At 28.5% G+C, this 22,253-nt stretch overlaps 1 protein-coding gene across 4 annotated transcripts in view; it reads left to right on the forward strand.

The window, feature by feature from the left end:
• The window catches only part of LOC124421296, a 105,832-nt gene that overhangs the window by 14,368 nt on the left and 69,211 nt on the right, over positions 1–22,253 (forward strand). Inside the window, exon 1 of one of the 4 annotated variants that reach the window (XM_046956229.1) lies at positions 9,796–10,165. The exons of the other annotated variants lie outside the window; for them this stretch is intronic. The gene's annotated coding sequence lies outside the window, so the exon portion shown is untranslated. Of the gene's footprint in view, positions 1–9,795; positions 10,166–22,253 lie in introns of those variants that run through there. 4 annotated transcript variants of the gene reach the window in all.

The raw sequence follows: 22,253 nt of genomic DNA on the forward strand, positions 1-22,253 counted from the left end.
CTAGACTATAGACTATAGACTAGACTAGACTATAGACTAGACTAGACTATAGACTAGACTATAGACTAGACTATAGACTAGACTATAGACTAGACTATAGACTAGACTATAGACTAGACTATAGACTAGACTATAGACTAGACTATAGACTAGACTATAGACTATAGACTAGACTATAGACTAGACTATAGACTAGACTATAGACTAGACTATAGACTAGACTATAGACTAGACTATAGACTAGACTATAGACTAGACTATAGACTAGACTATAGACTAGACTATAGACTAGACTATAGACTAGACTATAGACTAGACTATAGACTAGACTATAGACTAGACTAGACTATAGACTAGACTATAGACTAGACTAGACTATAGACTAGACTATAGACTAGACTATAGACTAGACTATAGACTAGACTATAGACTAGACTATAGACTAGACTATAGACTAGACTATAGACTAGACTATAGACTAGACTATAGACTAGACTATAGACTAGACTATAGACTAGACTATAGACTAGACTATAGACTAGACTATAGACTAGACTATAGACTAGACTATAGACTAGACTATAGACTAGACTATAGACTAGACTATAGACTAGACTATAGACTAGACTATAGACTAGACTATAGACTAGAGTATAGATTAGACTATAGACTAGACTATAGACTAGACTTTGGACTAGACTATGGACTAGACTATGGACTAGACTATGGACTAGACTATAGACTAGACTATAGACTAGACTATGGACTAGACTATGGACTAGACTATAGACTAGACTATAGACTAGATTATAGACTAAAGACAAGATTATTGACTAGACTACACCATAGATTAGACCATAGACTAGACCATAGGCTACACCATAGACTAGACTATAAGCTATATTATAGGCTAGACTATAGACTAGACTATAGACTGGATCCAAATTATTTATCAATGTCGGCAAAACCTAATCATATTTAATTTGCTAACTTTCTTTAATTTGTTTTAAAATCAATGATTCTTCATTGCTAAAGACCTTGTCCGTTATAGAGTACTAGGCTAGGCGACCTTAATCTATCATAACTAGACAACCAATGGCTTCAAAGTTATTTCTATTTACCACAACAACATGCTTACATACATGTGTTTTTTGTTCGATGTCATATATAGTTATTAATTACTTCTTAATCGTCTACATACTATGGAGGAGTGGTCAATATGACAACATTAGCAACACACTGGTTAATATATTTTTTTTGTTATTACAGCGCCAGTATTAAACAAACTGTTAACTCATTTGCACATACTATAGATACATTCTCATGTATCTGTAAGTACTTAGAACTCATAAAAACGTACTTGACTTATAGCCATGGCCAACTGTTGTTATATTAGACGTCTGTCTGTTACATACATGCATGGTGCGACCGACTATGAGTTATAGTGAGAAAAAAGGTGTTTTTATTATTGTTAGAAAATATTTGCAATTATAATGAAATGTGGTGTTATAAACAGTTTTTTTCTTGGTTTTTTTTTTTTCTAATTAAATTTTATTGCATTTAAGAATTGTGTATGTATGTTCATATGTACATATATATTGAAACAATATTTGCCAATATTTTATTAAATGATAATGTTTTGCAAAACTGTTGCAAATTGCATGGAGAGATATGAATAGTTGATATATGTAATCAAGGAACAAAATTTATAATGCTTTAGTTAAAATTTTCTAAATTAAACGAAAACATCCGCAACGGAATAAAATTGCCTATACAGAGCATACTTTAAGGCTGTGAATTGATCAAATACATTTTGTAAATTATGTTCTTTAAGTTTGAAAAATGTTAAAATTTTTTTTGGAATTTTATGAGACTTTATGCGACTTATTTGATTGATTTCAGTCCACAATACCAAAGCAAAATTTAACAACATATTAGATATTTATATTGCGGATGAACTTACAAATCTTTCAGGTTGTGTTCCTTCATGCGTTAATAAAAAAGGAGATATTAAAAATCTTTTGAGACATTCATAGACTTATTTATGTTCACGCAAAAATACAAAGCAAATAAAGCATCCTTGAGATAAAGATGAACAAAATAGTAGACATAACAACATGTAAGCAATAAATTAACAATAAGTGTTTATAAAAGGTCATAAGTAGATTACCATTGTATGTATATGTATGTACGTATGTATGTTTTTGCAAATGTGTATTAAATTTTGTTCTAAAAATTCTCATAACAAAATTCTAACAAGAACATCAATGAAATTTTAACAAATGACCATTGTTGATGATTTACTAGTTGATCCTGATACCAAACGAAAACCCCATTCTAATAAATATTTTTTAAAATTGATGATTTCAATCATTGCCAATCTATCACACAGTCACACATACATATGTACATAATTTCAAAATCTGATTATGCTATTAATTTTAATGTTTGGAATTGCTTAAGCTGCTTTTCAAATTATTGTTTCAAAAAATTTTTTTGGGATTGATTTGAAAAGTAAATTTGTATTTTAGGGAATTGGGTTGAAAAAAACTATAGTCAAGTTTATAGTAAACATTATGGACGATGCTATAAACCATACTAAAACCGATATTGTAGACCAAACTACAATGAATATTATAACTATAATATTGAATACATTTTCTTTACTAAATTATAATAGTATCGACTACAGTTTAGACAATAGTTGAACCCACAATTTATTATATAATCAACAATATAGTCTTCTCAATAGTATTGAATATATTATAGAGTCTCGACTTAGGTCGGTCTATAATTTTGACTACAGTCGGTTCTATAGTCCAATCTATAAACAGATCAATAGTCTCGACTATAGTATAATTAATAGTATTTAATAATCCTTTAGACTTGATTGCAGTTCGAGTTTATACCCCTTATTCATAAACAGCACTTTATTTTATAAAACGTTTATAAAACAAAATTTCCATACGAAATTTGATTTATAAATCGTTTATAAAATAAAAATTTGTTTATGAATATATAGTCTTAACTTTATATTATAGTTCTGAATGTAGTCAGTTCTATAGTCTTGACTTAAGTCTATTTACTAGACTATAGTCCGATCTATTGTCTATTGTTTTGGCTACAAACTGGTATATTTTTGACATTAGATTGTTCTATAGTTTTGACTAAAGACTGTTACATAGTATGTTCTGTAGACTATAGTCTAGTCTATATTCCTTAATATAGATTACTTTGTAGTCTGTTCTATAGTCTATAGACTGTTCTATAGCCTGTAGGCTATTCTTTAGTCTGTAGACTGTATTATAGTCTATAGACTGTCTTTAAACTGTTCAATAGTTTAAAGACTATTCTATAGTATATAGACTATTCTATAGTCTATAGACTATTCTATAGTCTATAGACTATTCTATAGTCTATAGAATATTCTATAGTCTATAGACTATTCTATAGTCTATAGACTATTCTATAGTCTATAGACTGTTCTATAGTCTATAGACTATTCTATAGTCTGTAGACTTTTTATGGTCCATAGAATGCTCTATAATCTATAAACTATTCTATAGTCTATAGACTGATAGTCTGTAGACTACTCTATAGTCTATATACTGTTTTATAGTCTATAGACTGTTTTATAGCCTATAGACTGTTCTATTGTCTATAAACGTTTCTATAGTTTACAGACTGTTCTATATGTTACATTCTGTTCTATAGTCTGTAGACTGTATTATAGTCTATAGACTGTTCTATAGTTCTATAGTCTGTAGACTTTTTATAGTCTATAGAATGTTCTATAATCTATAGACTAGTCTATAGACTGATAGTCTGTAGACTATTCTATAGTCTATAGACTGTTTTATAGTCTATAGACTGTTTTATAGCCTATAGACTGTTATTTTGTCTATAAACGTTTCTATAGTTTACAGACTGTTCTATAGTCTATATTCTGTTCTATAGTCTATAGTCTGTAGACTGTTCCATAGTCTATAGAATGTTTTATAGTCCGTAGACTGTTCTATAGTCTATAAAATGTTCTTTAGTCTATAGACTGTTCAATAGTCAGAAAACTGTTATATAGTTTATAGACTGTTCTATAGTCTATAGACTGTTCTATAGTCTATAGACTGTTTTATAGTTTATAGACGGTTTTAAAGTCTATAGACTGTTCTATAGTTTATAGACTGTTTTATAGTCTATAAACTATTCTATAGTGTAAAGACTTTAGTCTAGCCTAAAGTCTGGGCTAAAGACAGGTCTATAGTATCATATAGTATATTTTACATATTGTCTAAACTATAATCGGTTTTATAGTCTAACCTATAGTCTGAACTAAAGTGATATCTTATCTATAGTCCCAAAGAGGTCTAGTAAATAGTCTCAACTTTAATATGGTCTATACTCAAAATTATATTCAGGACTGTAGTCTTGATTATATTGTGGTCAAAATTATGGCCTATATTTTGGCTTATGCTTTTATCTATAGTGATCTAAAGTCTCGATAGTCTGATTAAGTGCTACGCTACAGTCTAGTTTATAGTCATCACTATTGCCTCGACTATATTGCATATGATCTGATATAAATACTATATTAAAGTCTGATTTACAGTCTCGACTATAGTCTGGTTTTTAGATCAGTCTGTAGTCTTGATTATAGTTTAGTTCAATCGAAATAGTATCGTTAATAGACAGTTGTTAGGACTCTAGGCTCTACTGTTATATACATATGCTATAGAGACGTCTATATAATAAGCTATAATCTTATCTTTAGTTTGGTATTGAATAATTATACGGTCTATTATCTCCTATTATGTCTGGTCTATAGTTCGGACTAAAGTTTAGTTTAATATTTCGATTATAGTCTCGTCTATTTTTAATATATTTTGAACTTGTTTCCGATACATAAATTATAATGGAAGTCAAATCGAATTGTTTTTCAATCGTACAGCTTAGTAATTAGATTGGGGTCAAATAGCCACTAAGTTTGGCAAATTTAGAAGAAATAAATCTACAAAATAAAGATTTATGTAGTTCTAAACTTCTTGGAGTTTCTCGTAAATGATTCACATATGTACCTTGTTAAATTAGTTAACTTGTACTTTGGTTTATTTGCGTTTAATATTCTGTTATTATTTACAGAAATATGTACTTTATACTAATGAAAATTACAATAAATAGTTTGAAACTTTGATTGAAATTTATTATTTTCTTGTACATTTATCTTAACACAACAATGGCAAAACAACAAATCTCTGTTACTTACCTTTTAAAAAAAAAATTATTAAAATAGTTTTTTGCTGAAAAGTAAAAAAGAATAAAACTTTATTGTGTTTAAAAAAAATTAAATGCTACAAATTGATTTGAATTACAATTTTATATGACTATAGTACTAAAATTATGATTAAGAGTCTTTCAACTAGTAGAATTTGCGAGATGTGCGTCTTAATTTAATATTTGTTGGATTTTGTATTTGAATTTTGGAATTCGTGCTACAATAACTGTAGCAACAAAATGTGTATAAAAAAAACTAAATAATACCTACAATACGAATAATAAATAATAGAATAAGAATGCTCTTTTGTATGTACATATTTCATTATTATTATAATTTTTTTTCATTTTTTCATTTTTTTTTTTTTTTTTTTTTTTTTTTGATGAAGTAATATTTTCTTCATATATTTACTTAATACGAATACGACACATAAAGATAATATGCCACAGATACAGATATGTAGCGAGATACAACGCAACGTTATTGTTGTAGTTTTGATTTAATTCAAGTTTATGCGGATTTTACTTTCATGGAATTTGTACTTAATTTTGCGCTATGGTGATGTATTGTTGTATTTATTTCTTTATAAATTTGTTGCTTTTAAATCTTAAATAATACAAATATTATGATTTTTTTCTTACTTTAGAAATCCTTAATAAACACTTGCTTTCACTGATTTTGTAAAATTGAGGTTTTCTTTATAAACATATTTTAAAAATTTGATTGAACATTTTTTAAAGAAAGTAAATCTTATAAAATTTCTTTACAAAATTCATCATAGACGTATTATCAACCTTTACACTATGGCAGTGTAGGGTATTAAAATCTCATAATTATATTTTAAACAGGATAACTAATGTTGTTGTTTATCTAAAATTTAACAATTGTCAAAACCTAGAAAAAAAACATAATTAAATGACATTTAAAATTCCCATAGTGTATAGAGATAAACTTCTCTCAGTGCCCTTGTTTTTTCTTAATGAAAAACTTGTATCCAACATGCAAGTACTTAAATATTACTAGTCGAACTTGTATTTGCATTCGAACTCATTCATATGACTTTTTATTTACAACAAAAAAAGTTTAGTTTTTTTGTTCATCTGTGCTTTTTTCAATTTAATGAAACTGTTATTAAGATAAGAAATTTATTCTAAATAAAACAAACTAAGAATAAAAAAATGGAAACTAAAACAATAATATTGAAATAAAATTAAATCTTGTTATATACATACAGTTTTTTCCCCCCAATTAAATTAAAAAGAACAATTTCAATTTCCGTTTGCTGTTTAACGTCTGTATCTGCTCATATCTCTATTCACTATTGATTTTCACGTGATTTATGGACAAATATGTAATCAACAATTGCACTTGATTCGTTATGGAAAACACAAATTAGATAAATATCACTCGACACTGTAAATCGATAGAATCAAATAATTATGTACATTTGTATATGTGGAACAAGGGGATGTGAGTTGGGTGAGGTTAAAATTGCTGAAGTAATTATAGAAAATAATATATCTTTAGGCCGTTTACAGTCGAGGGTAAAAGTTATATTATATTTGTATTAAAGTTAAATTTGTTTATACTAATATATGCTTTGTAAAACAGTTAAATTGGGGCTATTAGAAAAGTTTATTAGTTTTTATAATCCGGGATAGTATTAAGTATCTGAGTCCCTTTCGCTCTACATATTATGAAAAATTCAACAGTTGTCCTTGTATGTTTCTTCATTTTTGTTTTAAGTAATTTAGCGGAAGTCGTTTTGAGGAAAATTTTGATCTTCTGGCCGTTAGACCAATAGTGCAGTGATCAGTAAATACCGTTGCTGCATTCCAATGCAATACCATGTTCATATCTATCCCCACGGGGCATGTTATATTGTTGAAAGACCCCATCTTGGTGATGATCAAATGTATTCTCCATCTTTTCTTGGAATGATTTGACATGGGGTCGAACCAAAGAGCCATATAATTTGGTATCATAATTACCGTTAGACCGCAAGGCTAAGTTTAGGACTTAGTCTTGCTCCAATTATTGGAGAAGTGCCTTCGGTGTGCAGGTGGCTGCTGTCCTTTTGCCGCAAATTCATGGAAAGACAATGACGGTTAAAAGACTGATGCATGATAAAATCTATAATTCTGGATAAGTTCGTTGCTGTTACTGAGACAACAGTGACCCCAGAATGCTACAATGGTCAGAGATTAAATTGCTCGAGTGTATGGATATATGTATGACTGACATATAAGATATACAAATGGGCCGTGTTAACTCATCAGAGAAGCTCACCCTGTGGGTAAAAGACACCACCATGAAATAAAGCGAACAAGGCTGGTGTTCACACCAAGCACTTCAACTTTCGTACATACATATCTGTTAGTGAAGGTCTTGAATGGAATATGTTGTCAACTTTTTTTAGATGCAATTAACTTTACAATCGCTGTATATATAGCCTATATACTGGCCGATATTTTAGCCTATTAAACATTAAAGTGCAAAAACCTAATTTTTCGAATTTAGGTCTTTATATCTTATAATTACTTTTTAAGGTCGATATGGTTAAATAAATATACACATTGAGAAATTATCCAAAAACCGTTGAGTTACATAATTGAATTCAACTTCAAAAGATCAATGGTTAGCATATTCATCATGACGAAGAAATCTTCGTATGACCCATTGACATTTTACACGAGTAAATGATAATCCTTAATGACAGATTACAATATAGAAGGACAATCAGATATTTTGCACTTTAATAAATAATGAGCTCTACTCCGCATAAGCGTGATAGTCTAAATTTAGGAATATCGAGTTATCCATTAGATTAGTCAAAATTAGGTAAAATAAAATCGGTCCTATATCCATCTTAAAGTATACCAATCGGCTTAGAATTATTTTGTTTCGATTTAGTATGCCCTTCTAATCAACCTAGAGATCCCAATTTTGAAGCTAATTCAATGAAAAAGACTTTGGCTCATGATCTTCTATTGTCCATTGGGCGAAGTCTATAGATCGATCCATTATTTCACTTAGCCCCCAAACAACTGAACCCCCGCATAGGGATTTTTTTAAACCTTGTAATCCAACTACAGTTCGCAATTTTAGAGATAATTCAATGAAATTTGGCTATTCTATACTAGCCTTGATGACCCTCATGAATTTTATAATTTGACAAAAATCCTCCTTCAAAATTTGACTAAAATGTAATGTTAGTTGTAATCGGTTAAGGCTCAACTACAATTACATATTTCAAATGTACAATTACATTGAAATGTAATCATTATCCGCCAATCCAGACCCATAATATCTATAACTATAAAAATGATGTAGGGTATAATAAGTACACTTTCAGTAATGTAAACTTTCACACAATGAAAGTAATGTAAAAGCCAAATACCTATTTAGTTGTCAACAGATATTCTTCCAATATAAAAATTCAATTAAAACTCTACTCTGATCATGCCAAAAAAAAAATGAAATGTTAACTGAATTACTTATGTGTATGTACATTAAAATGACATTTATGTAAATTTTACTTAAATTATATACAAGTTACCGGCTTGTGTACTAACACAGCCGGCTTTTTATGTGTTTGACTGTAAATAGCTCATTAATTTTAATTCAATATTATTAATTCTTTCACATTTTAACACCGTTTTAAAATGTTCAAGAAGTGAACAGAAAAAAGAACTAAAAAAAATATATATTGTAAAACTGGCTTGCAAATTCATAAAACCATAACAACACGATTTTTGTAATATCAAAAAAACCAGTTGTTGCTGTTGCCAACAATCGTTGCAAACTAAACATATTTTCACACATTGTTGACCGTTTTAACCAAGAGAGTTTTAAAAGTTGTGTGTGAAACACACTTACATACACAGAGCCAAAAATAGTATGAGAAAATAAGAGAGAGAGAAAAAAATAATTGATTAGCTGAAAAAAAACATTGATTGGAAATAGGTACTTGTTCTGGAAATTTGAGAAACCATAACAGAGAGAAATTTTCACAGGAAAAATTGTGAAAAGGAAACCGCTAGTTTGTTTTGTTATTGTTTTAGAGGCCATATTACAAGAAAAACAATAACAACAGCCTAAAAAATGTAAACAAAAACAAATGTTTTTTTGTTTTTGAAGTGCGTGGGTCTCTCTAACAATATTTTTACTCTCCTGATACATCATGGTACAATTTTTGAACCTATTCACACACACATACTCTAAAAAAACATATGAAATTAAAGGTAAACGTTTTTTTAAACTCTTCATTACACTGAGAGATATTTTGTGTTGATATTTAGATGACAATGACTGTTGTTGGTTTGTCGTCTGTTGCTGCTAAACTTGATGTGTGTTGTTGATGTTTTAGTGCGCAGCTTACCACAGTGAACTGTTGGTCATATGTATGAGTGTGTGTGTGAGTTTGTATCTATGTATGTACACACACATACTCAGCAACAAGCGTATAGAGATATTTTTGTGTTATGGGAAAAACTTTACGAGGTTTTTGCCTGAGATTTATTTAGTTTGCAACTTTCATTGAAAACGGTAGTCTTTTGAAAAATCCTCTACAGTTAAGTTGACGTTTGTAAAATAACGCTTCTTCTTAGTTTGAAAGAAAACAACAACAACAGTTAATATAATATTACCACAATAATAATAAGAAAATTGAAAAAAAAGAAACAAATCATCGTGTAGTTTTTCTTCTGCCAGAGAGATTTTTCAAAATAGTGTGTGTTTGTGTAATTTTACTTTGTTTTAAGGCGATTGCAAAAAATAAAATACAGCAAAACTGCTGCTGCAGCAACTGCAACTATTTACAACAGCAATTTGCCATGAAAACTTAAGAAAACGTGTTGAAAAAGAAAATTTGTTAACGGTATTCAAGAAATAAATGTATGTGTGAAATTGTAAAAAAAAATACAAAAATATTTCAAAAGAAATGCTCCCTATTACCAACAAATCAAATTGTTTAAAGTGTTTATTAAAAATTTAAAGTAGAAAAATATTAAAAAAAAACAACCTTTAATTTATAAAAAAATGTGTATCAAATTTTTTGTTTAAGCCTAAATGTTTGTGTTATGAAAAAAATCTTCATTGGGTTCATTAAATTTTTAATTTGCCAGTTTTTATCTCTCTTCTAACTTTAAGCAATTTTCCTTAAAATTTTTCATTAAATGGTTTATGTGGAAAAGGTAATTCTTTTACAGCATCATAAAAATACAAAAAAAATATATTTAAAATGTAAGTAAAATTTTAGTAGGTCTTGTAATTAAGGAAAATTCCTTACAATAAAAATATTCTAAAAGTAAAAATTTAGGGAAATTTTTTACTTTCCTCAAGACTAAAATCCAAAATAGCAATTATACGACAGGTCAAATGTAATGTAAGTCCAATTATTCGTTCACAAGATTATCAGATCTTTGCTTTTAACGACCCGATCCAAGTTCGGCCAATACTTACCTATATCTGCCGATACAATTCTCGAACTCTACATTTGTTTACTTCTTTTTTGAACCGGTTACGTGCGTATAACTTAATCCATATTTATATCTAAATATATTTACCTATAATTTTGTCTACTTGATCACATATTTATTTAAAATTGTTAATATGTTAAACAACTTAGGATTTTTTTCACTAATTTTTGTCTGCTATTAAAATGTATTAATCAAATAAAAATGCAAATTTTTGGTTTAATTTTCTAAGTTTCTCAAAATGTGTGTTTACTTCTCACTTTTGTTTGGAATTTCTATTTTTTTGTATAAATATTTATATTCTGGAGAATTTCATGAATATTTAAATAATAAGTGTAATCAAAACTAATTTTTATTATTATTTTTTTTTTGGACAAATTATCATAAAATAGTTTTATACAAAGTACATTTTTTTTACTATTAAAATGACTATTAAGGTCTGGACTTAGAAACAAGTTTTGCTTGCAAATTTTGAAAATAATTCAAAAGGAGGCATGGTTTGAGGTTGGTAATGAAGCATAAATAAACATATACATATTTATGTCTATAGATAAGAGGGCTCTGAGAATCAGCTAAGCTTTTAAATCATGTAATGTAGGAATACAAAAAAAATATATAAAGAAATATTGTTTGAAAAGCTTCTCCCTATAAAATGTCTAAACAAATTTCTTTAGTTTTTTCGTAATAGGTCTAAAAATTTCCTTATCGTAATAAGCTAATAATAAGGAAAATTTTACACTTTTTTTCAAAGCTTAATCCCCAAGCTTTGCCCAAATTAGGGAAGCTATGAAAATTATTTTGATAAAATTATAAATAATAATATTACATTATATTGGGATCAGGATTATTTTTCGTTCATAGGAAGCAGTGGATCATTCCAAAAGTTTTCCCGTATTTAGTATCCTCCGTTTGGAAGGACTGTATATTAAAAATTTGTTAACGGAACACTAATGTGAACTTATACTTTAACGAGTATTAATGTATAGTCGGGCATAGTCGACCATATAATACCCTACACCAGTCAGTATGTTAAAAATGAGGATTATTTAAAAAAAAAACATTTGATTTCTTTTTTTAATTCCGGAATATTTTTATTTATTTTTGACAAAAAAAGAGATTTTTTACAATAGGGCTCAAAGAAGAGGAAGGAAAAATGTTGGTAGAGGAATCCACGTTCACTTCAAAGTTACTTATGTAGAACATAAAAGTATTATTAGTGTTTATAGGTGAATTTTGACCTTCTAGTCATTTTCTGAGGGGAGTTTGTATGGGGGTTAGGGTCAAATAAGGCCCAATCATAACAAAAGTCGGTAATGTTATTAAAAGTTCTATAAAACTAAGTTTTGCAGACTTTTGTTGACATAAGATAACATTTAACCTAATTATGAGCCCAAAGGCCCTATTCGGGGGGTACGGTTGTATAGAGGCTAGACAAAATAATGAACCGATTTTATCCATTTTCAATAGGTTTCGTCCTTGAGCCAAAAAAAAATTGTGTGCCAAATTTCATCCAATTATCTTGAAAATTGCGACCTGTACCTTGCACACAAAGTTTACATGGACAGCCTGCAAGCTAGCCAGACGGACATAGCTTAATCAACTCAGAAAACGATTCTAAGCCGATTGGTATACTTAAAGGTGGGTATAGGACGAATATGTTACAAACATCAGCACAAATCTAATATACCCTCCCCACTAAAGTGATGTAGGGTATAATAAAAAACATATCAGATTTGTAAAACCTTATAGAACAAGTAGTTCTCATTTGAGACTTTGAAAAACCTTACACTAGTTGGATTGTTTGTTTGATAGTTATTTAAATAGTTAGTTAGTTAGTTAGTTAGTTAGTTAGTTAGTTAGTTAGTTAGTTAGTTAGTTAGTTAGTTAGTTAGTTAGTTAGTTAGTTAGTTAGTTAGTTAGTTAGTTAGTTAGTTAGTTAGTTAGTTAGTATTATGGATCAAACTTTATACAATTTTTAAGACAATTTTTTATAGTCGATCATTTATACTAATATTTAAGAGATTTATTATTTAAATCAGTAATTAAATTTAAGTCATTAATTTTACAAACATATGTATTTAGTAAATACTATTTACCCTCAATAAATTTAATAAGTACATTACTGTTTTCACAATTTTGACAGTTGTACTATAGTAGTTGTATTTGGTCCAAATCAAAGTATACATATATATGCTATATGTTCAACAAGTTAGTGTTTAAATGCTACATATAAAAGTTTAAGTATTTTAATAATTACTTCTTCAAACTTGAAACCATTAAGTTGAATTCACCTAAATCTTTACATATGTATATCGCTGCATAGATAGAGACATGTGTATATTTAATTTCTTTTTAATTACTTTTAGGGGGCGTGTAATAAATAACTAAACTAGTCTAGCTTTTTCAAAATGAATTGCATCTAATTTTTCAATTCAAACCATAAAAAGTATCTTAATGCAACATTCCATTTTCTACTTTTTTCATCTTAACCGATGAATGCCAAATACTCAGACACACTTAGGCTCTTTACAGCTGAAGAGTGTAGGGTATGGAATTTGGATTTTTCTTCTAGTGTTTCCCAACGAATGTGTGGAATGAAAAGCCGGTTTATGTAAGAAAAAATATTTGTTCGTTTGCGTCTTTAGCTCTTTATGTAGAAATTCAAATAGATAATTGTTGTTGATGAAAATGTGCGGCTTTTTATGTTTATTAACACATCCTCAAAAATGTTAAAAGTTAATCTAGTTAAATTAACGTTTATTATAGGAGAAGATTAGTACACTATGTAGTACAATGTAGCTGACAGAGAGTCTGACGAAGCCACCGAGTGAGAGACAAATACGTAAATGAAAAGATATACTGACAAATGTTGCAAATAAACAAATGGAACTTAATTTATTTTGAAGTATCATAAATGGGCCTCTCATTTGAGAAACATTTGATATTCATAATATTTTTGAAAAATGTAATTTTCCGAGAATTTATCCAAATTCAGCATCAACTTTATTTGAATAGATTTAAGGTACCGATTTAATAGCTTTAGTTTTAATTAATTCATTATTATATACATTTTTAATGACAGGGATTATTGAAAATAATTTACATAGCTTTATAAATATGTTTTACTAGATTAAATACTTCAGGCTATATAAACTTTTTAACTATGTTTTAAAATTGTGTATAAATATTAGGGAAGATTTTTATGAAATAGTTAATTTAAACATTGTGGATCATAGTTAAATATATGAAATATATATGGATGGAATCATTCTATATAGACTAGACTATAGATTAGACTATAGACTAGACTATAGACAAGACTATAGACTAGAATATAGACAAGACTATAGACTAGACTATAGACTAGTCTATAGACTAGACTATAGACTAGACTATAAACTAGACTATAGACTAGACTATAGACTAGACTATAGACTAGACTATAGACTAGACTATAGACTAGATTATAGACTAGACTATAGACTAGACTATAGACTAAACTATAGACTAGAATATACTATAAACTAGACTTTATATAAGACTATATAATAGACTGTGGACAAGACTATAGAATAGACTATAGAATATACTATAGGCTAGACTATAGATAAGACTGTAGAATGGACTATAGAATATACAAAATAAAAAACCCTCCCTAATACAAATGTGTGTGTCTTGAGGTATTTTTAATTCTATTAATTAATTTCACAAAATGTTCTTAAGACCTTACCACTCCCCTAATGGAATTACAGTTATTAGGGTATTCGCAAAAAAACAAATTGATTGTTACATATATAGCAATTTAAACTTGATATAAATATATCAGAAGAAAAGACAAATGCTTTACAACAAATCAAAATTTAGAATCTTGCGAAAAACAAAAGGCAGAATTATTTTTAAAGGGAAACCCTTAACAAATAATTCAATATTAAAAGTACCTACACATTTATACCCTTAGTAAATATTGTCATATGTGTAATAAAATACTTTCTAAATGCTTTTACTTTTTTTGTTTTATTATTAATAACGTTTGTTTGCTTATCTTTCGTATTCATATACAATAAACACAAACATTTTTATTGACTTTTATTATTATTTTAACTTTTTCTTTCAACTTTTAACATCCTTTTAAAATATTCAATATTATTGTTATTGTAGTTGTTGATTCTGTGTTTATTTTATTCAAAACAAATCTCATAATAATTTGTAGTTTTTTCTTAACAAAATATTTTGCATTTTTTTAAATACTATTTATTTACTTATTTGTTCTCATGGAAAAAAGTATTTTAATGAAGTATATTTTTTACTAATTAATTCCACAAAAACAAAATGATTTGTTTTAAATTTGTAATTGAAACTGAAATAACAGACGTGTAAAATGTTTAAAATTCTCACATTTATTAATAGTTTCTACTAAATGATGTGTGCGTGTGTTTGTGTATTTCTCGACATGTTACAATTTTGTTTTGAATAGTAATAAAAAGAATTTTTATATTAGAAAAGTAAATATTATTTACAAAACATATTCGAATATTAATTGCACGTGTCTCTATTTTTATATTGTTTTGCGGGGGTTTTGTATTTCAATATAATTTAATATGTTGTTTAAATTAGAATTTTATTAAAACAATATATTCATAAATAGCTATACATTACAATTATAAAATATAATTTTATATAATTTAAGATATTTATAATGAAGTTATTTATAGAATACATTAGGGGTTTGTAATACTCTAAACCACTGTAGTGGCTGATGACGTTGGTAACGTGTAGCATACGAAACTTAACATTCGATTCTCAAGGAATTTTGAGGCAATAACGACGGAACGAGGTAAAAATTCTTCTACCTCCGAAAATTTTAAAACGTTGTTGTATTTTATTTTTATTGTTTACTATTTTGAAGATTCTAATTTAATCATGAAAAAGTTTAGTAATTTGTATGTAGTTTCCCAGATATACGAGATTTTGTATTTTATTCATAGCCCTTATTCTCTGAATGTTTAAGTTGTTCGTGCAAAATTTTTATATTTTTTTTTGAGTCTAATAGTTCTTTAGAAAAAAAATTTTTGTGTACAATTCTTATGGTATTTGCCACGCCTTTTGCTACTCTGCCCACTTTTTCCTTAAATACCTCTTCGTATTGGCATCAAAGCGTTTTCGACGAAAATTAAGAACTTTAACTGTTAATGTTCTCAGATTTACCGATTTAATATTTATTATTTTTATGAAAGGTGCCATGCCCACCATAGCCATGCTGTCAATATCATTCACAACCATTCTTTGGATATCAAAAGTGTCTTTCAATTTTGGTACTCTATCTGTTGCAGTTTCTTATTTTGAATGTGGGCGTGACTTATTTCTAATATACTAGATCTGGTCGATAAAATGTAGTCGGACTTGAGCAATTTAATATCTTACTTTTAATCGAATAACACTGATTAAAAGAGTTTGTTTCGTAGTGAAAACTAACGAAATCGATTCATATTTATCTCTATATAAGTTTCCTTAAAGAAAATTACTTTACCGTTCATAACTGTCTTAATGATGAAATTTTACTTAAACTATATAGTGTTAGTTGGTTGGTTATCGTGGTAGTTCACTACACGCAAACAGTCAAGTATAGTCGAGCGGACTCCGTTTTGACAGAACCACTCCACTCGTCAGATGTAGTGTTGTATTAGATGGTATTAGATCCAGCCTGAAGCTGTGAGATATCCAATATGTCATTAATTTTAGACTCAGATATCTCGCGGATCGCCAAGTTTGAATATGAATGCCAAGTAAACTGTTTCTCTTAGCAGCTAAAGCAAGGCATTCACAGAGCAGATGAATGAGCGTTTTTTTCCGTTTCCTTATATTTGCAACTGCGTCAGTACTCACTGAAGGGAAGCCTAAGCCGACTTCAACGTCCCATTATTACTGCTATTAACCTCGATGTATTTCGCCTACTTCTGGTTATAAGGAGTCTTGTGCGTTTCTCATTGAATGGCGATCATAATAACATGGCCCCCTTATATGTACCTTCGTTATTTTATCGGTCCTTAGCCTTTTGAAAAATTATCTGTTGATAATGCTTTCGAAAACGGCGTTGCAGATATCAGCAGAGCCAATTCCGTTCTCGCAAGGTCATCTGCCTGTTCTTTTCCATAATAGTCTCTATGAGCAGAGACCTGAAATAGGGTAATGTTAGACACTGGCACGAATCCAGGGGTTAAAGTGAAATCAATCATTTTTATATTTTGTATTAAAAATTTTCGGTTTTGGTGGGTTAAATTTCCGTGTTTTCCTCCGCCTCTGGTTTAGAGATAGAAGTGCCGCCTGACTGTCGACAAAAAATTCCTATGTTACCACGAATATTCGTTTCTAAGTCCGTTCCTATAATTGCTGTGCTAATACCTTTTTGCTAAAAAAGGGGAAAAATCTATCTGATGACAAAGAATTGACCATAAACTCTGTGGCCAGATCTCAAGGTGTTGGGGTCTGAAAGTATAACCAAAATTGCCATACTTCCATTTTGGGGAATATAACTTACATCCCCAAAAACATCGATTATTGCATCCACATACGCTTCTTATTGGTAAAAGATTCACAGTTTATATATCTAATAATTTACATTTAACATTACCTGTTGTACAGAGTTCATAATTAAGATTATTCGACCAAACCTATTTTTTTTTCAAAACGTAACTGTTGTTTTTTTCATTAGTTATTGTTATTTATGTTGTATTTTTTTTCAGTAATATGCTGTAAAATATTTGCAACGTGAAATGTTTTTTATTATTAAAATAAAGTTGTTATTAATACAAAGTCCAGTTAACAAAAAAATCTCTATTTTTTTTAGAAATTTACCCAACAACAAAAATACCAGAAATCAATAAAAAATAAACAGCTATAGTTAAATTTAATGATTTTGTTAAATTATTATTCTAACTTGGTAGTATTTAGCAAATTTTGCACTGCTTCAGCAGCCCCAAAATCCGGCAGTATGTATTTTGTATTCAAATTTAATATTTCTTTTTTTTGGTTTTTCTGTTAAAGAATTTCAAATATTGTATTAAACATTTGTTTGGGATTTTTTACTTCTTCTCTAATCTGAAAGTATGTATTGGCTTAATAAATAATTTAGGGAATTCATGATTTTTTTTAGTCTGCTAATGTTTTTTAGTTGATTTCATTAAAAATTCATAAAAAGCAAAAAAAAGTGAAAAAAATAATAAACAATGCAAATAAGAGTTGACTGCAAATAAACAATTTGTTGTGGCAAATAACATTTTTTGCTGTTGTTGTTGTTAGTGTAATTGTTGGTGTATTTTCAATTGTTATTAGTGAAGGTTTATTGGGTACCAATTATAACAAGTCGAGTACATAAACAACAATAGAAATAAAGAAAAAAATATATTATATATACAGACCTAAAGACGTTTGTATAATAATATGTATTTAGATACTGACATATTATACAGACAGACAGACAGACAGATAGATAGATAGACGACCAAGCTCATGTACTCGTAGCGACCAGTATTTATGCATGTGCCATAACATGAGCAAATAAATATATGACTGAGACTATGACAAGTTGTAGAATATTAAATATATTATATAAATAAATAAACAATTCAATTTTTTCCTCTTTCAATAAATCTTTGGTTGAGACTAAATCAACAAATGTTAACTTTAAGAGATTGTTTTCTTAGTTACAAGAATTTAAAGTTGGTCAAAGCTAGAATCTAATATGTATTTTGGTCTACTTTTATATGGTTTTTATTGTGTAACTAAGCGTCATTCTTTTAGTTTCTATGTTGTATTTTAATTTATTTTTAAAGAGGGGGGTGTTAGGTAGGAGGTATCTCTTAAAGCTTTCACATTTTCTAAAATATTTTAATGTTTATTTTATACATGGTGTTTTAAAAAGTAATGTTAAATTATTTTGTTTGGAATCACTGAACTAATAATCTTAATTGTTCAGTTATAATATGGACATGGTGTGTACATTGGATTTTAGCAATTTCATTTAGCGTTTCATTTGCCAATTGAAAAAAAAAACAAACTTAAAACAAATATAAAAAAGAACTTTATAACGGATTATTATAGCCGATGGATCATTTTAAATTTGAAATAATATAAATCATGGTTTAATGAAATCAAAATTTGTCCTTCAAGGTGGCACAATTTGATACCTCTCGATTATTTTCTGTAGGGCTATATGAAGATACTAGTATATTCCAAAACACTAGTTGCAATTGATAGTTTGCAGGCCAATGACGTTTTCCAATTATAAAGAAGGAGCTATATTTGAAAAGTTGTCCAAAAATTGGACGTCCAGAAACAAATGCTGTAGTTCGAATTTTATTCTAATAACATAAACAGATATCGAAAAGCGAGTTGATTGCAATATGATATTGAAAGCAACACCTCTGACACCTTTCGATTATTTTTTTAGGGCTACGTAAATACACCTGTATAAGGTAATAAACAATGTATGCCTTTCATGCCAACATAAGTCGTATTATCGGTAAAAAAAAGAGCCAGCAATGATTAAAAAATTTGCCTAAAATTGGACGTCCAAAATTGTACATCAGACGCTGTAATACAAATTCAAGTTCCAGCCGATATTAAACTTTAAAATTTATCAAAAGATATTGTGTAAATCAGATTCGGGGTGAAAACTTCAGTATTTAAGAACTTATTTCAATACATCTTGACACCTACAAATAAAGTACAGTAGAGTCGCAGGAATACCAATTTGAAAAGACCACGGCACTTGCCAGATGTAAAATAATTCTTAGGGTATTTTATGAAAATTTGTAAGAGCGTTTCTTCTTTGCTGTCATGCTAATTGTATGTATGTATATCTAGTAGCACTCAATGTCAAGATACCTATAACTACAAGAAACCGCGACATGTCTCATCTATTATGGGTTAATAACCGCTCTATATACATACAAAGGTAAACAGAGTGGAAAACCCGGTAGAAAGTATCGAAGTTGATACAATCCGTTGTCAATAGTGAACTTACCACGTTTGTTTCACATTTAGAATTGTATTTCGACAACGAATTGTTGCAATTGTGACAACGTTGCGTTATCTAAAACATAGTGTTGTATATACTTTGGAAACGGATGTTATTGAAAAATTATGGACATTTAAAGCAGAACCAGATCTTGTTATCTCTTCAATTCCATAGAGGTTTCTATGTTTAGGAATTAAAACGAAGATTATTACCTAGACCACTTTTTTCAGTTTTCTTAATAAAGAATCTCTGGATATACTATTTTTAATAAACCACAACGGAATTGAAAACAAGGTATTCTATAGACATTTAAAGCAAATTCCTTTCTGAACAATTCTTCATTACCATATGCACCAGAATCCAGCTAGCAGGAATGCCAGATTCGATAGATTTTTATTCCCACCATCATTAGTTTAAAAGTATATAAATTCTGGACTGGGTCGTATAGTCCCCGAACAAGTGAAAACAGTTTTAACAGTCAAAACTAGATTAAAAATACCAGTTTAACAATGGAATTCTACATAAATAAGTCTTATAACTTAAATCTATTAACCGAATTTTATGAGGATCAATTCATAATTGACCCTATCCCCCGATATTACTTAGGTCTCATTCAGAACATGATTTTAATGCTCATTATTGGCTCAGAAATGCGAGTATAACGATGAAATTCGGTATAAACAAGTTTTTAGCGATCCAAAATCTTTCTACTAACTTTTGTGAGGATCAGTTCATAATTGACCCTATATTAGGTCTCCTTTAGCTAATTACTTTAACGTTTATAACTGGCTCAGAATGTTAATACAGCGATAAAATTCGGCATAAAAAAGTTTTGTATTTCTACTATAACACTCTTACTTGTTCTATCTGTAGTAATTAATAGTATTAAAGTGATCCTGCAATGTACTTGTTCTTAAAACTAGATGTTGTCAAAATGGTAATTATTCGTAATTATTTTCATAATTTAGAGGATTAATTCCCAAATTTGCTTATTTCTAGAATTGAGTTTTTGATATAAACTTGAGTTCGTATTGATATTGAATGATTCAAAAATAATAAATAACAATAACTTTTTAATAATAAAACACAATATTATTTATAAATTAATTTTATAATAAAACTACCTATATCGACTAAGTTCTTCTCCCCACTGGCGTCTTAATTCCACGAAAATAAAATATATATTTTATTTCTACTGTTTCAATAAAAAAATATATATTCCAAAAATTATAGAAAATCATTTAAAATGCACATAATTAATGTGATTTTAATGACTAATTAAAATCAAATATTACAAAAAAAGCATCTGACAAAAAAAAAAAACAATAAATTATTTTGCATAAAATTATACAAAATGCCAATAACAACAAACATTTAGTATTTTGTTTATATTTTAAGTTTTAAACATTTCTATCTTACACGGCCATTATATTATGTATATAGTAAAAAATAATGTTTATAAGAAATTCGGTACGTCCCCTAACGGTATTGATACGATGCGATACGATCAACCAGTTTTTTATGTCGTGAGCAGGCAACAGATTTGTTTGTCTAGTTAATTTAAATTATTAACTTGACTAATAGAAAATCATAAACAAATTAAAAACCACCTTCTGTTTATATTTAATTTGTCTTAAGGAGAAGTTTCTCTTGTGTGGGGTGAAGGTTTGCGCAGAGAAAGAAGTCGTTGAAAATTTTGTAAAAACATTGTACTTTTCAATGACTACCACTTATCGTGTGAGTAACTAAGAAAGAGTCTAGAAATAACTTAAAAATAATATATTATGTAAGTACTTACATTTCAGTCTAGACATATTGTATTCGAACATTGTTTTTAACACAAACGAATTCTTGTTTGTGGAAATTTATAATAGCCACAGTGAGCATATCTTCTAAGACAACTTTTTGTCTCCAAATCTGCTTGCTTAACTCTCTATTTGCAGGCGATCGTAGTAATCGCTTATCTGACTGTCCATTCGTAAGGGAGTGTGGTAAGTACTTCCACCAATGTCATGCTTGTGTAAAAATTATGTCTTAAAATGCTATTGTGTAAGTAAATTTTGATATTTTAGCTTTTCAGTTTTCAATTTATGTTTTTGCTGAGTAACTGGGTGTGAAGATATATTTTCAAGAATATTTTCGTGTACTCTCAACTATCCTTTCTATAATGAGTTTATTTCAAAACTTTATAACACTTAGGCATCTTCTCCCGAATACAAATTTATTCAGCAAACCCTAATACTTAAGTATTATATGTTTGCTTTATCAATTTGTGTTAAATTTAATCTCACTATGTTTATGATTTCTTAATTAATTATTATTTTTTTTCAAAATTTGAATTCCTTGATGTATTTTAATAATTTTTAAGTATAAATTTCGTAGAACATATTATAATTAGTTTAATATATCTCTCATATTATAATTATAAGTATCTTAGGTATTAGTGGCGTCAAAAACCTGTTTAAAAATCCAAGAATCATAACATAAGTTT

Source organism: Lucilia cuprina, chromosome 2 (assembly GCF_022045245.1).
Source record: "Lucilia cuprina isolate Lc7/37 chromosome 2, ASM2204524v1, whole genome shotgun sequence".
In the NCBI taxonomy this organism is placed as follows: domain Eukaryota; kingdom Metazoa; phylum Arthropoda; class Insecta; order Diptera; family Calliphoridae; genus Lucilia; species Lucilia cuprina.